This window comes from Pteropus alecto, unplaced genomic scaffold (assembly GCF_000325575.1).
Source record: "Pteropus alecto unplaced genomic scaffold, ASM32557v1 scaffold20, whole genome shotgun sequence".
Lineage (NCBI taxonomy): Eukaryota > Metazoa > Chordata > Mammalia > Chiroptera > Pteropodidae > Pteropus > Pteropus alecto.
In genome coordinates, this window is record NW_006436298.1 from 10,758,978 (window position 1) to 10,776,406 (window position 17,429).

Genomic DNA, 17,429 nt, shown 5'->3' on the forward strand with positions numbered 1-17,429 from the left:
AGAATTTATGCGCTTCCCCTCCCACCCTCCCTCTCTTCCTTCTTTTTCTTTCTCACTGTCTTTCTCTCTCTTTTCTATTTGTCTTTTTAAAGTTTTAGTAGGAATTTTCACTTTTCAGTGATGTAGATTTTATTGTCTTCTCACTCAAGATACTTTTGGTGCATCTTCTTGGTTGGATGTGGATACTACATTCAATTTATCCATTGTCTTTTTGATTCTGCCACTATTATGACTGGTTTGGAAGAATGCTTTGCTTTTTTGTTGAAACATCAAAAGGTATGAATAGCAAATACCACTGAGGTCTCTTCCTTCCTGTATGAACCTCACCACCAGATGCTGCTTCATGCTGTGATGCTTAAAAGTCATAAAAGTGTCATTATTCAAGGCATAGAGGGTCTTTAAGGAAGGCTGATGGGGGAAAATACTTGTAGAAAGTTGTTACAGAAAGTTGTTACTTTTTGGTCTAAACACTTCTTTTTCTCTATTAGAGTGCAGATCCCATTTCATATATGGAAGTACTGAGACTCAGAGAAATTCTGAGGTTCACTCCAGACCCTGCAAATCCATCTCTATGCAGTGGGGCCCTGGAGTCTGCATTTTAACAAATCGCTCAGGTAAACATTTATGCACACTGAAATTTGAGAATTACTCTCTCAATAGGGAAGAGACCAGCATCTGTGACTGATGCTGTCTCAGCAGCTCCAGATTTTCTACCCCAGCTCTGATGAAAAGAACACAAATACCCCTTCCTCTGTGAGGAGAAGGGGAAAGGATGGATGTTGAGGGTTGTCATCTGCTGAGAAGTGAGAAGGATGAGAAGATGGAAGAATGAAAACAGCTGCTGTAAATTGATAGTGCATCCACCAGGATTGGATAGAAAGCCTGGGCAGTTTTAAAGAGCCAATTAATGTTCTAAATTTTTCTCGTGGAGCTAATCAGCACATTATTCTGAAAATTTCCAACAAGATGAGAGAAATTGAACAGGGTTACTAGGCTCAGGGATTGGCCATTGGCTCTGGGAAAGTCATGGAAACAAGGACCCCAGGGTGTTGATGTGAGCATCACTCACACGGGATGGCCTTGAGGTCCCACCTGGACAAGGCGCCTTGTGAAGCCAGAATGAATAAGATGGAGTGAGGTAATGGAGGGCGAGTCAGGGAACCACCTCTGATGAAGATGAAGGGCAGGACCTATAAGAATAAGGAAGTAGAGAAGTGGATAAATGGAAAGCTTTATTCAGAGATTTGGAAGCCTGGATCTCAAAGGTGGAGTATCTCTGGGTAGTGATAAGGTCCAAGGTATGGTGGGGCTTGTGTGTGGTTGAGGTGGAATGCAGGCGAAAACTTCAGATGCAGGAGGAATTCTCTGAGCTGTGCTGTTGGGTGTTCCCAGTGTCATCCACATTCTTCTAGAAGCTTCAGATCAGGGGTGGGTATGGGAGAAGCACAGTGATTGTGGCAAGAAAGGAGGGTCCTGGAGGACAGAAGAATGACAGGGTTGGAGTGAGACAGGAGTGAGATGCGGGGAGAGGTCTTGGAAGAGAGGTGATAGGACATAGCCCAGAAGAAAGAAAGTTTAACTAGAATGGTGACGAGCCTATCATCTTTGGGCCAGCGAGTTAAGGAAATTGGAGGGGACGACCACCTCTGGTTTATGAGAGGAGGTGTTATGAAGGAAAAGCCAGATTTCCCCTAAGACAAGTAGGTGGGGAAAGTGGAAAAAAAAGTTGAGAATATAGGAGAATTATATTTTCACACCCGCTCAAGAGTTCCCGAGGCACATGGGAAGGAATTGGTAAATTTTGAGTATGTCTAAAGAGGAGCAAGACAGATGACTATATCCAAGAGTGTTTATGGGTCAGCACTTCTATCAGAATTAAGAAGGAGACTAAAACCACTGCAAAAGCAAGTTTAGATTTATTAAACTATGGTAGGAGCCCATTAGAGATCTTCTGTTACTAATTTATTACTAATTCATTTGCTGTGACATACATTTTAAGCCCTTGCGATCTAGAATAAAACAGTTTTATGTCATGTTTCCAGATATCTATGTGATGATGTACAGAAGTGTGCATGTGTCTAACTAAGCAACAGAGATTCATAAAGGAACACTTAGCCCTTACTAAATGCAGCATGCTCTGACATTTACTGCTCTGTTCTAATTCATTTTCTCAGAAAATGCTGATTAAGATTCGTTGTGTTGATTTCATGAAGCATGCAGGGATCAGTCTGCAGCTGGACAAACATGCTTATACTATCTTGAGCCTGCCTTGGTAATGTATTAGATGCTGTTTCTTTGTCATCTCTTGGATGAAGGACATTAATTTTGTGCATCTAGATTATACTTAGGCTTATTGTATGGTCAGAGAGAAGCCAGAAAGTCATGTTTGATCAAGTCTTTCCTGCTTAAAACCTTTACTGGCTCTACATTGCCTATTCAATTCAAATGGCACCTCCTTAGCCTAGCACAGTGGCCCACACTAGTATTACTCTTTTGAAGTTTTTCTATGGTTAATCACTCCCTCTTTGGTTTTGCCTTAGGCCCTTGTTCTGCTTCCATTGCACTCAGTCCACTTTATGATAACTTTTACTACATGTTGCCCTTTCCTAGCTGTCAGAAGCTCCTTGGAAAAGATGCCTTGACTCTCAGTACCCCCAGGGCCTACCACAGGGCCTGGCACAGATTGGGATTAGGATGGTTTGCCTGAGCAAATGATGTTGTGATCTCAGAATTCCTGCCTTAGATCCTCGTTCAGTGTGGTTTGGCTTAGAGGGGCCTTGTAAGGGGCCCCGATTCTCTCCATTGAATAGCTCTTGCTGATAACTGATGATTTTCACTGCTGAATTGCAGGGATCCCTTTGGGGAACACAGACCAGCTGACAATGCTGGGACATTTTATTATGAAAATGATGGTCTCAAAATTGCTGAACTCATATTCAACAGACATTCAGTGGGCCATGCCCCATGCCTCTCACAGCTTTGGATATCATGGGACTGGGTGTTGCTCACCTTTTCATTTCAGTGGAGTAATTTGTCTAGTGGCTTCTCTGTGTTCATGACATTATGAAATGAAAATGTTAAAAGACCTTTGCAAATACAGACCTCTACCCCTGATGATGCGTTCTCTACAAAAAGATTTAAATAGGCTTTTTGTGGATCGAAACTGACGAAAGTCTAAAACATACCAACGAGACAGACTTAAGGATAATTAACAAAGAGTCAGCAAACTTCAGTGATGAATGGAGCTGGTTAGAAATCCAGCAGCTAAGTCAGACCATAAAATAAATTCATTTATGTGTGTGTGTTGGTTTTGAGAAACTGATAGACAAAATGAGTAGGTAGAATATTATTTTCTTGTTTCTGGTATACCTCCCAGGCTGGAGGTGGACAGAGAACAAAGAGGAAGCGGTCAGGTTCAGTCTGGGAGGGAAGAGGCGACACGGCTTCTGGTAGCAACATTAAAAAATAGAAGCAAGTGAGTCATTTTAATATTTTTTTATTTAAGCCAGTCTATCCAAAATATCATTTAAGTATATAATCAATGCACAAAACTTTAATGAGATATATTACTATCTTTGTCCTTGTAGTACAGGTATATCTCATTTCAGAGTAGCTGCTCATCAAGCATTCAGTAGCCGCATAGGACCAAGGAGCTACCATACTGGAAGGGACAGGCCCTCGGTGCTTGACCTTTAGTCTGTGTGGTCCTCAGAAGGACTTCTGATTGTGCCAAGCAAAATGAGAAAGGGTGCAGAGGTAGTTCTGTTTTGTCTACATTAGAAGCAAAATAAAGCTTTAAGAGACTCTCTGATGGTCTCTTGCTTTGTCCATGAAGTTTAGTAACCAAAATGGATGTGGGTAAGGTGGTGATCAAAGAGTCACCTGTTGGTCAACAGGCCTTTCTGCGGGCAGCAAATTCGCATTGCTTTTTTTGCTTCTCCCTTATTTAGTAAAAGACTTGATGAACTGTGACAAAATCAGCCATCTTATTTTTAGACTCAGTGGAATTAAATTAAAACCTGTCCACATTGCTTAATTTTACAAGGGTGGTGGTTGAAGGAGGAGGGGGTGAGTAGTCCAAACACAGAGAAGAAGGAAGTGGGCCTGATATCGACATTTTAATACTCGAGACTGAAAACAAAGTGTCAACTGTTACAAAGGCCAGGAAGGATGCTCTCTTTCTACCCAGACAAATATTTTCTAAATTTTATTCACAGGAAGATTCATTGTGTACAGCTGCAGAAACAATAGAAAATAAAGTTTCTTGATTATCAGAGAAGCATTATTTAAATAAAATTAACAGGTTTGGTGTTTTGAGTTGGAAGTGACATTCTGTTTTTGTTCTTCTCAGTATATGAACCATAGTTGATTTCTTTTCCCTCATCCTGGCTCAGTATCGGAGTGACCTTGAGCTAAGCACAATCTCAGTGTCTCAGCCTCCTTGTGAAATGGATCCAGGAATACCTTTCACACCTACATCGTAGCCTTATAATGTAAAAAGCAGGCTGAGAGTCAAGCATTATATTGGTGTAAATTATAAAGTGTTGAAACGGGGAACAAAATACCTCTTAAACTTCATTGTTTATTACAAAAACATTTTCAGTAGTAGGAACAGCTGTGAATCAGGCATCTCAACTTAATTAGAGTCAAAGAATGTGTGCCTTCAGCTGCTTTTTCGTGATACTGTTTGCACATTGACTTCCTGTCTAGCTTAAATAGAGATAGAGTAGGTTTATGCAGGGAAGAATGAGTACATCTGAACAATCTAGAAGTGGAATCTTCTTCCTGTAAGCAGTATTTTCAATACCAGATACAGGCCCTTCTTTTATAGCATAAGGAGAGTAGGAAATTGCTTTTTGAACCTGGATAGACACATTGTTAATTATACCTTTTCACAGTAAAGCATCCATTGAGGATGTACTTTGACCAATGTTGGCATAGAAAATCCAGCTTTTAAGTAAATGTAATTCATACTGGAACAATCATCATCTCTTTCAGGAAGAATATTATGGTGGTTAAAAAATGTTGACCCCCTTGACCTGCCATCTTGAGCAGGACTGTAAGCTAATCATTGGCTGTTAGGAGTGACTTGGGCAGCAGGTAGACTGGACTTCTTTGATCAGGCGCGTAAAGCTGCAGGTTTTCTCCTGGCCACCTGGAACACTGCAGCAAGACAGCACCTTTTCTGAAATAAATCTGAAATCAAGCTCATTTAGGTTCACCTCAGCTCTCCCACTCCCCTTTAGGTCAAGTGTAACTGTATACCTGCTCTTCCCAAGCCCCAGTCTTAAAATTGTGGCCCCTTATGCTAGTCCTGATGCCTCTTCTCTCCACCCCACCCCCACCCATGCTGATGAAGCAGAATTGGGAAGTTGGAGAGAGGACCCCAATAGATAACTCCTTAGCCCCTCAGAGGTCCTCCAGGAAGAGCTGCAAGATAGGAAAGGATCAATGGAATAATAACAAAAGCTTTTCCATCCTCTTGTGAAGCATTCTAGAATTAGGCATTGTGGTTATTTTATTTATGTAATGGGGGGCTACAGTGTTGGTAGAGGGAAGAAACCCGTGTGACCTCGGGGTATTAGGAATGCAAGTTTTTTGAGGACATAGATGGACTCATTGATTATAGTTTCTCCTGTCGTTCTCCAGGACATCTGTTTTCCAGCAGGGTCTCGTCAAAGGTGTGGTGCTTAAAAATACTTCCAGATTGGGCCCCAGATGTTGTGTCGGATGGGTCTTGCTTTAAAACTTAAACTTAAGCCCAAAAGAAAGAGCAAACTAAAACTTCAAAGAACCCCAGAAGAGTACGTAATTTCATGTGCTATAAAGGCTTATGGGGGCTGCTTCACCCAGGTGCCAACATTATCTTTGGTTTATTGGAATAATCAAGTCCAGCTGCCATTATTGGTATGGGTGGGGCAGGTCGTGACAGGTGGCTCTGGAAGTCCCTCAGGTAAGGAGGGATATCTGGAGTTTAACTAGTTTCTTTCCACCTGCTCTATGCTCCTCTTCCCAACCCTGAGTACCACATGCTCATTCTTTTCTGAGATGTTTCCCCATCTCACTGGTAGATGTCTGCATAGGAAGTGAGTTCTCTTCAGCTCTATCCCATGAAGCAGTGGCTAAATACATCAGGCTTATAAAGTGCTTTTAATTAAAAAAAATTTTTTTTAACTCTTTTTTTCCTTTAGCACTAAGGTAGGTTGCTGATGTTTAAAGATGCAAGAAAACTAATTTTCAGAGCCCAGGCTAGAATCCATTTCTCTAGATGATGATGCTTCCTATATAAGTATCTTTTTGTAAAACATTTTGAGCCCTTTTGATACATACACATATACATAGACAGGTACAATCAGACACTATCTGTAATAGCTTTGAAATGCTTTTACATTAGTTGTAGGTTCTGATTCCCTGTGGTATGGTAAGGAAAGTATTTTTCTTTTGCTACATTTGAATTGCAGTAGTAAGTAAACAAATCTTAAGAGTTTTCCTTGAGTGTTTGTTTTGTTTTGTTTTATTTGTTTTAGTGAAAACTACATAGTATTCAAATATGCACTGGTTAGTTCTTAAAGCCCTCAGTGTGGGGTCCTAGTGTTTGGGCTTTTTATAGAAATCACTTTTCTGTGTAATAGAAGCACCCAAGTGTCTGTGCTGTCATAGGAGAGAAATGGCCAGAGCTGAGTGTCAGAGCAGCTCTGGGCAGATCCCTGAGCCCCTCCCTGTCCTCCCTGGCCAGGCCCTCCTACTCGGTGCCCAGCGGATGGCTCCAGTGAGGGAGCAGGCCTGTGCTATCAGGCACTTCCTCTTCTCTGTTGCTTCTAGATTGGGGGTGGCGGGTGTGATCTTTTCCAATTGTCTAGATTTGACGTATTTAAAGTAAATTTTAACCTTGAGTCATAATGTTGAGTTTCTCACAGCCTAGTAGGAAGATTATCAATGACTGCCCTAGGACATACACTTTTTCTGATTTTAGTCTTTGGTGGTATATTTTGTGAAAACTTGGTCTTAATGTTTCGAATCGCCTCTTTCTCTCCTTAAAAATCCAGCCATGGCTGAATTTGTGAGAGTTGCTATGGTAACTTTGGAGAAATTGAGAATGCATACTAATGCAAAGACCAATATGCTTGAATAGTAGATTGCATTTAAATGTAGAGGAAGAATTAGCTTTGGTATAAAGATATTCGGCTGAATCTCCATGGAAAAAGTTGACAAGGACAAAAAAATACAAAAGATTTATAGCTTGATTAGCTTATCATGGGAATTTTTAGCCATATTTTAAATAAAATAAATCTCATTTGGTTACGGTTTGTCCTATACAGGAATAGTATCAGTTTAGATTCTGCTCAGATCTACAAACATGGATTTAAAGTTCTGCTCAATTTCTCTCCTTCCCCCAAAGTGATTTTACCTATAGAATATTAGCTTACAATGTGAGTTGTGTTTCAGGCTTCTCTTAATATACCACTTTATGTTTGAAATAAACTCATATTGTCCCCCTGAAACATAAATTTCATCAGTTTCAGGCCCTGTGGCACAATTATCATCATGTTAGATGTTTCTCTTTCTCTTTGACCAAGTATTGCTGCACACCGATCAATTGATTAGGTGGAAGTTTCCTAAATGAATATTTTTCCAGTTTTCTGGAATTTTGATGTATTATTGGCCTTGGCAGCACAGAGGAGTATTACAATTCAATGATTTTTTTTTAAAGGAATTCCTTAAGTAGAATGAATGTTATCACAATCTCAAGTGACAAACACCCATTTAAAAGAAGCTGACGGTGTATTTTGAATACCACATAAAAGATGACTGAATATAAACTTCCTCCAAAGTAACTTACTATTTTGCCACTGTTGTCACCATTATGAGCTGTTATAAGTAATAAGTTCTTTTCTGTTTATTGTTTTTTCTTCTTATGCCTGTCCTAAGCACATTTTCTCACCTATCAGGTTCATAGTGATCATTTAACTTGGCATCTACCTGGAATATAGAATGTTTAATTTTTTATTTAGCCACCAGCATTTATCTTAACTGAGTGCATACTCCATGCGAAACACCATTCTAGTCACCATGAATACAGCTGTGCTGTTTTTACTCACTGTGACTGGTGTGTGTATATGTTTGTGCTTAGTGGTATTTAGTATTGTCGGCTTGAAGGTGGGGCAGTTAATATTACTCTAAGACAAAAGTTTAGCTTTTTAATATTATTTATTAATTAAGGTTGGTTTTATTTACATACTAGTATGTAGAGCTGAATTTGAGGATGTTGGAAACCAGCCGTTGAAGGGTTAGAATGGTTAGACTCCCTTATGTGGCAGTTCTCTCTTCCCACTCCTGGGAACATGACCCAGCCTCCCCTCGGCTCTGCATGTGGGTGCACTTTCTGTGCTGTGGGATCAGACAGTGGAAGGATGGGACTTTTTTCTTCTGTGGTGTTAGAAATAATATCATATTCTTAAACCTCTTTATATGACTGTGGATTAGTTTCAGGGAAATTAGGTGAAAATCCTGATTTCTTCCTTTTTGTGATTTTTGTTGATGTGTAAGCCAGGAGATGAAGCAACTGAAAATGGACCAGGCAGTGAGGATGTTTTTATAATAATGAATGCTATGCAGATATACATAATACTAACCTGTGATGGCTAGAAGTTTAACAGCTATTTTGCCTGGAAAATGGAGTTTTTAATCTGAGTGGCATCATGCTCATCTAAAAAATTGTACTGCTGTTACTAAAGAGGGCTGATGGATATTAGGTAGGCGATTAGCAGCTCTGCCTCAGCCTCACCATCACCACCACCAGCCTGGTCAGATGCTGGGGGTTCTGCACATAGAGCCCACCCTTGTAGATCCCATGACAAAGAATTACACAGATCAGTGTACTAAGTTAGCATGTAAGAGGGAGACCTACACTAGACTGAAGGCTAACAAGAATAGCAAGCTTTCACTGAAAAGTATGTGTTTTTGAAATCTGACTGTTAGTTGGTGGTTTAAAAATTAATGGTTGGTAAGAGTAGGTACATGCTAAGATGTGCCGTTTATGTAACTGAGGGAGATACAACTCAGTGAGATATTTGTTAACCAACCAACTTTGCATAGTTAGTATCCCTCACAGCTGGCTTCCTCATCATGGAAAAACAGAGCAAGCTTAAGTCACTTGTGTGTAATAACTGCTGTCTGTAAAGAACGTTATGGTCCCTTTATTCCTCAGAGAACCCTGTGAAGTAATACAAGTGATTCTTCAGTTAGTTTATGTTCTTACAAGAAAACAGAGATCATCTCCCCAGCATGAGTTTATATGCCCAATTTTGTTCTATTAAAATATTACCAATCCAACCTTCTCAAATTTCAGTCTAATGTCAGTTAAAATAGTAAGTTATCCTCTGGATGTATAAACATAAATATTGTCTTTGCTATCCATCAGTCTTCAACATTTGCTTGGTGGCTGGTCTGTGAAGTAAGCATAAAATTTGCATTCATGGAAATGTTGGGAAGATAAAGTGAGAATTTTTGGAAAATGTGTGTTAGCCATGAGAATACAGTTTATAACTAGTCTTAATTTGTACTGTGTATCTTTTGGGAAAATTTTACTTTTAACTGTTTAACACACACACACACACACACACACACCCACACACACACACACACACACACACTGAACAATTCTAAATAATGGCTCCTGAAGAAATCAGGTCCTAATCCCTGAAGCCTTATTCAGGGAAAAAAAAAAAAAAAATCTTTGCAGATGTGATTAAATTAAGGATCTTGAGATGAGAGATTTTCTTGGCCTTATTCAGGGAAAAAAAAAAAAAATCTTTGCAGATGTGATTAAATTAAGGATCTTGAGATGAGAGATTTTCTTGGATTATCTGAGTGGGCCCCCAGTACGGTCACAAGTATCTTGTAAGGGAGACAGAGGGAAAGGCAGCCATGCACAGAGGAAGGGACTTGACTGATGTAACAAGAATCTTAGTTAATCATAGTTCTCTACTTTTCAGGAATTTAGTTTCTTGACTTTCAGCTCTCAGAAAGTTCAGGGTTGTTTGTTGTGTGCGAGGGTATCTATTACACCACTCTCTTCTGGTGAGGACGCTACATTGTGTGGCTCCCCTAAGGAACCAAAAACCCACAGCTGAACTGAAGCAGTGATTTAGAAAACACATCCAAACACTCAAACACATGGATGGTGTCCAATGTTTTCAAAATTCAAAATGATGGAACCATATTGGGAAATCCTAAGACTAGAGAGGGAGGAAGCTGTATCATGCCCAAGCTGGAAAGGAGTTCAGGGCTCTGTGACTTGCAAGGAGGCAGGAGCCTGGTCTCACATCTAGGGGTCACTCTTCTCTAACAGCGTGATATTGACTAACAACCAAACCTTTTATCATTGGTTTCTTAATGGAAGGGGAGGAGGGGTAACACCCATATCATAGGGCTGCTGGGAAGACTGGATGTAACGATGGATGTAAAAACTGTTGTAGCAGTTTGCTCATAGTTTCTTAGGGAATTGGTGTTTAATGCTTGTCAGTTCCTAATCTCCATTTAAATTCTTATAAATGTGAGGTGAAAGTAAGGAGAAATTCTTGTTAGTGAGTCATTGCTCTTCAATACTAAGCTATCCATGACACTTGTTTCTTGTTTCTTAACCACATCTAAGGCCAAACTTTTATCTTTTATAGATTAAGTGTTCTCTTTTTAAGAATTATCGATTGATAACCTCAGAGGGAAAAAACAATCTATAATGAATATTTATCTTTTAAGATTGGTATAAGGTAGTAGGGTAGGATCTAACTCAATAATTGCCCTATAAAGGATTCTCTGGTTCTGGATGACAAATAAAATTATTCTGGTTTGCAAACATCCCAATTTAGGGAAAGGGAAGAGAAACCGAAATTCAATAATTCATCTTCCTGCAATCTATCGTGTTTGTGAAAAAAATATTTTTGGAAACAGTTTGAGGTTTTGCTTCAGTAAGGGAAGTGCAAAGGTACATGGTACACGTTGCCTCAGAGGAAAGGTTGTAAGTTTGCCCTTTCCAGCAATGCAGACTAATCCATCAGCCTACATTAGTAAGAATAGCCACATCTTGGCTTTACAATGAGAGGCAAAAGTCTCTGCTTCCAGATTCTCTTGGTGTGCGGGTTTGGAAGGGACGGATGAGAGCTAATGAATATCACATACCTTGAAAGGCAAGCCCCAAGCTTGGTTTTTATATCCATTTGTTGCATCTAGTCCCACAGTAGTCCTAGGATGTAGGCGTTATTCCCCACTTCAGTTAGAAAACAAAAATTGAGGTTTGTAATCATTCAAGGTCATATGACTGGAAAAGAACGATCCGTAGATATGAAGTCAGACTTCCATCTCTTAGCCTTCTACTGTGTCCTAAACTCCTTTCTAGCTTGGGCCTGACACAGCTCGATCCTTACTCCCTCTATGACTCTTAGTGGCAGACTTGCAAGAAACCTACATTTTAACAGTTTGATCTATAGATAAACTCCTAGAGACTATATGCCTGGTGGGAGCAGAAAGACCTCTGTATTCCAAATGCCACGCACAGTCCTTTTAGAGAGTGGCACTTGCTTCTATGTTTCCTATTTTATACTATATAATTTTGTCTTCCAAATCTCGCTTCTTCCTTTTCTGCCGTTTCTCAGGTCAAGAAGTGACTTTTTATAGGAAGATATCCTTTGCCAATTAAGATGTCCTTTCACTTTTCTCTCTGACCTCTTCCACAGACACTTTTTGAAAATAATACTCTATCTTGCTAAAATTCAGTCGAGCCCATTAGAGGTTGAATTAAGCTATTGTTTTCATGAGGATTATTTCTGACTCTTATTTCTCATTTCCCTCCCTTACCCGCATTCCCGTTCTCACACATACACACCACACATACCACACTCACACCACTCATCTTCAAGATGAGTCACTTGAAAATGAGACTGTTAATCCGGCTACAAAGAAATTTCTTAGCTCTTCATATACCCTGTAAAGAGAGCTCTGTCGTCAGCCCACCCTGGTATTTCAAATGTACACCTCAAACTTGAGTGTACTGATTGGGAATAATAGTTCACTCTAAGCAGTATTTTTCATTGAAATGTTAATTGCCTTATGCCCATTCTCATTATTGTAGACTTCCAGAAAGAAATCAGGTTTTATGTTACAGGCCTTGAAAAGAAAAAAATTTTCTCCTCAGATCTCTTTTTTAAATCTATAACAAGGTTGAAGGTGTTTTATTTAGGCAGCTCTGGTCCACTATAGAGGTTTGCATATCTAACAATATAAAATATTCACAGGAATTTTACCATTATGATTGTTAGTAATTTGAGGGAGGAAAGATGACTTTGTACCTGGATTTAATTCCTGAAATTAATAAGCCACCATCACCCCAGAATGCCAATTTTCTTTTCAGTGGTTCCTTTACCTACTTGTGAACTACATTAAGGCATTTATCAAATAGTGGTTTAAATCTAAAAATAAAATAAATGCCTCAGGACTTAATGTCCTGTGTTTGGAGTGCTTTTAGAGAGCATTAGGATTTGTAAGCAGTGAGGTGGGCATGGAGGGAAGAAAAGATTCAATAATAATGGCATAAGACTTCAAAGTACCACTCAAGTGGCCAAAAATGTGGCCTAAAGCATAATAGAGGCCCTAAGAAAAAAGCTATTTTGTTGTTGTAATAGCCAGCCGGTGCTGTATATATTATAGGTCCTTTTAAAACTTCTCTACTGAATACTACTTTATTCCTATTCTGACTTTCAAACACAACCATTTTAAAATCCTATCGAATCTGTGAGGCAGAATATATTTAAGATGCACAGATTCCATTAAAAGGCCCTGGTACCAAAGAGCTGAACAGCTTTGAGCATTTTTCTTTAAATATGTGAACTTAAAAGTATATTCCTTAGTATCCCTGAAAGAAAAGTCCAGTAAAATGAATATAACATTTAGAATATATAGCATTTGAGATTTTTATCACTTATTTTTTAAGACTTTGGGTTTCTCAGTTGGAAACTTTCAATGGCATTATCACATATTTATGTAGTAGTGAGTGTGGTATTAGTATGTGCTTTAAAACGGCCTCATTTTCTCTACTTCCACTGTTTGCTTTCTGTCTTGCATGTTGTCCTTGCTGTGTTCTATGTTAGGTATGTGTGGGTATGAGGAAACCTTGCGTGTTATTATTGCTGCTTCCCCAGTGGTCAGCACTGATTACATGCGTGTTTTAATATGTTTGCTAAACGTTGAAAAGTCTTGTTAGGTGGAATATAATGGGAGACTGGGAAGGTACACTTTTTTCTCATACGTTCTTTATTTAAAAAAAAATTGAAACAATACAAGTCAATAAGCATTTCCATGAGTTGCGCTAAATAGAGTTGGTAACAGGGTTATAGTTTTATAGGGAATGTCATCTGTTTGAGAAAACATGCAAGATTCTATTTTACAATGTTTCTCACCTTAGTATATTTGCTGCCGAAGCAAGTACTGTTTCTCATCTTTCCATAACTTAGTTCTTTGTATCCTGACACGTACTTGAGCCTTTGACGGTCATCAGCAAATATCTGGCTCCCATAGGTTGTCCCATCCCCCTTTCCTACTCTCCCACATACCTCCTACCTTAAGGCAGTGTGAGCTTCTTGTGGTTTTCTGCCCACTCTGTATGCCTCTGAACATACAGTCCCCTCTGCTTCGAATGTCCCTCTTCTCCCTTCTTGCGTGACTAACTCCGACACATCCCTTAGGACATTTGAGTTGGGCCTTTGCCTTCAGAAGTTCACTCTGTTTATTTTTCACTTCCTCCTCCTACAGCTCCACACACATAGTATTTCTTATTTGCTTCCTCTTAGACTCCTATAACACCTGATATACCTTTGTTAACCCTTTCCACATTAGGCATTCACTGTTGACTTGCTCACCTGCCATCCTTCCCCAATTCCATGGTCCCCTCCAACATCCATATAACAAAGACTGTAGTAAGACACAGACCTGTTCATTACCTTGAAATAACCTCACAAGAGCAGGTCGTCAAATACCACCAACTGTGTGCCTCCTTTAAAGCTATGAAAGGGAATTCAGAGTTTGAGATGCATCTGGCTGCAACAGTTCTTAGACTGGGGAACAAAGATTTGCTTTCTAGGAAAGTTGCTGTGCTGGTAAGCAGAGGAGCTGTAAAATGAGTCAAGGCAGCACGAACCTGTGGACTGTGCTCAGGTTCGCTCTCACCTGAGTGTGAGTTGTGGAAATGGCTCATGCCTCCTGTCCCGAGGTCAGGGTGGGAGTAATTACCTTGGGGGCAGAGGCCAGAGAGATAGAGTAGTTCCCCTCATCTGCTTGGGGGACCGTATATGTACTGTTTTTTTTTCTGTACATACATACCTATGATAAAGTTTATAAATCAGGCATAGTAAGAGATTAATAATAACTAATAATAAAATAGAACAATTATAACAATGTACAGTAATAAAAGTTATGTGAATGTGGTCTCTCTCAAAATATCTTATTGTACTGTACTCATCTTTTCATGTAAAGAAAGCTCTTTACAGCTTCTCTTTGGCATATCTGAATTGCCAGCATCACTTCTCATGTGCTTTGAGGCCACTAGTAAGTGAAATAAGTGTTCCTTGAACACAAGCACTGCAATACTGCATCAGTCTATCTACTAACCAAGAGGGATACTAAGTGACTAATGGGTAGAAAGTGTGTATAGTGGCGACGCTGAACAACGGGATGATTCACTTCCTGGGGCAGGATGGAGCGGGATGGTTTGAGATCTCATCATGATGCTCAGAACAGCATGCAATTTAAAACTGAAGAATTTTTTATTTCTAGAATTTTCCACTTAATATTTTTGGACCATGGTTGACTGTGGATAACTGAAACCGTGGAAAGCAAACTCATAGATAAGCATGGGGGTAACTGTATTGCCTTGGCACGAATAGGATTTCTATAAGCTGTGGGAGAGGAGAGGGAGGAGCACAAGGAAAAGATCAGCATCGAGAAGGGGCAAGGTATTTGGGCAAAAGGTTGGAGCATAGATTTCCTGTTCTGGATTTATTAGTGGGAGGGAACGTGGCAGGATATTGGAGAAGCTGGTTATAGAGAACCTTCACTGCTGGGCTAAGATGTTTGGTGCTATCCTGAGATGCAGAGGAGTGTTTGAAGGTTTCAGAGCTGCTAAGTGATGGAAGCACAGAGTTTTAATGATGAGAGAAGAAGGAGACTGGGCAGGAAGGAAAGCTCTTGAATAGTCTAGGTAGGAAGCATCCCAACTCAAGAAAGTATGAGTCCACAATTCACTCAGTCAACAAAACTGAGTCCTGAGTTTCAGGCAATAGGGATTCAAAGGTAAGTAAAATAGGATCCCTTCACAAGAAAAGGCTGTGAAATCAAAACCACCTCAGTAGTCATGTCGACAGTGAAAATTGCAACCTAAAGGCAAATGCATGGATGGTGACAGGGTATTAGTTAATTGATATGAGCTGAGGCAAGGTTGCAGAATGCTAAAATTACAAATTGCAGATTTAGCCTTTGTTCACAATGAAATGAATAATCTCGCTGTAAACTACTGTAGTAGCTTCTGCCAGGAGTCTTCCTGATGTTATTGGCTTCAGTCCCTTTTAACTGGTCTCCCTGCTTCTTCCCTCAGCAACCAGAGTGATCCTTTTCAATTACAAGTCAGATTATGTTACATCTGGTCCCCAAACCCCACAGTAGCTTCTGTCTCACCCAAGGTAAAAGCCAGTCTTCACAGTGGTTCACAAAGCACCGTCACCTCTCTGGTCTCATCTCTTCCTGCTCTGGGTACCCTTGGCCCTTGCTGTTCCTCAGATAGGCCTAGAATGCTTTCCTTTGCCCCTGTATATCTCCAGATCTGACCTCTCACTTCCTTGAAGTCTGCTCAGATGTCACTTTAAAATCACAACCTGTCCCCAAACCTCAAGCATGGCCCTGCCCCATGGCAACCATCCCCATTCTTTTGACCCTACTCTACCATTTTTTGGTACACAACACTAATTACATTAAAAAACAATGCATCATTTATTATTATTATTATTTATTAATTTATTAATTTATTTTTATTTTTTCTTGTATGACCCCTCCTCACTACCCCACCTCCCCTCTTTAAAGGCAGGAGTCTTCATCTGCTTTGTTAACTGATGCATCACAAATATTTAGAACGGTGCCTGGTACAAAGTAGAAGCTCAGTAAATATTTGTTGGATGAATTATGATAATAAACCTGGTTCACTTTTTCCCTCTATAAAATGAGTTTTGGTCATGGGAAAGAATACTTGATCTTGTCACATCTAAATCCTCTGTGTTTTACCTAATTTTTGTTTGTTTTCTTCAAATGAACTATTTTCTGAGATTTTTACAGCAAAGTTTTATCATTTTTGTACAGTAAGTAGAGGAGAAAACTTGAGTCTTTTCAAATAAAAGGATCCATTCACACTATATCATAGAGGACTTGTGATCTGTAAGCCTCAATGGACTTTACTATAAAAATCTGGCGATGCCAGAAATAAGGTCCTCTGCTTCTCTGGCTTACGTTCCCTGGATGTGTTTCAGTTATTCCTGACAACAGTGATGAGTTCTCCACCATAACTGTCTTGGGGAATATTTCAGTTACTCCCACAATTGTATATGCCCCTTACCATTCCATTACCTCGTAATTCTTTTTTTCCCCCTCTTTAATTCTCCCTCCCCCACCCTCCACCCCTGACCCATGGATGTTGCTGTTTCCCCTTAAGAACTGGATCTCTGAAGGCGGATGTCCCCTCCCACACACTTGTGGCATGCACCTGGGGCCTGGTGCACCTGGGGCCTAGCGCACCTGGGGTATGGTCATGGCTCCATTTGGGGCGCAAACCCAGGACCTTGTGCATGCAAAGCAGACATGCTAACCACTACACTATGGAGCCACCCCACCTCTTAATTCTTAAACACTATACACATCCCTCGTCTCCCCCACCCCTCACAAAAAAAAACCAACTAAATAACAAACATGATAGAATACAAGGTGGAGAAAGAATAATTGCAAAAAAGTACAAGAGTTTGAGGGTTTTGTTTTTTTGTTTGTTTGTTTCTTGTTCATCTAACCTGTTTTTTTCTTCCCATGCACAATTACATTGACACAGTCAAACACACAAAAAAAGCTGTTGAAGAAAATTTAGGAAGTCATAATAGATAACTTGGAGATTTACAAACTTACAGGTAACTTTAAGTTAGGTAGCCTGCCAGCTTATAAAATAACTTCTCATGTAGATATATATTTTTCTCTCTTAGTGGGAAAATTCCTTTTTTCTAAGAGCTATTTTTATACCTTTTTATTGCATAACTAATTTCTCAATGAGGATGATATCTCCCCAAGGTGAACCAAAGTTGGTTCTTGGGAGGCAAAAACATTTTATTCTTTTTATGTAGAAAGCACAGTAC

At 39.7% G+C, this 17,429-nt stretch overlaps 1 protein-coding gene across 1 annotated transcript in view; it reads left to right on the forward strand.

Moving 5' to 3' along the window:
* Positions 1–17,429, forward strand: part of IQGAP2 (IQ motif containing GTPase activating protein 2) — a 250,314-nt gene that overhangs the window by 54,535 nt on the left and 178,350 nt on the right.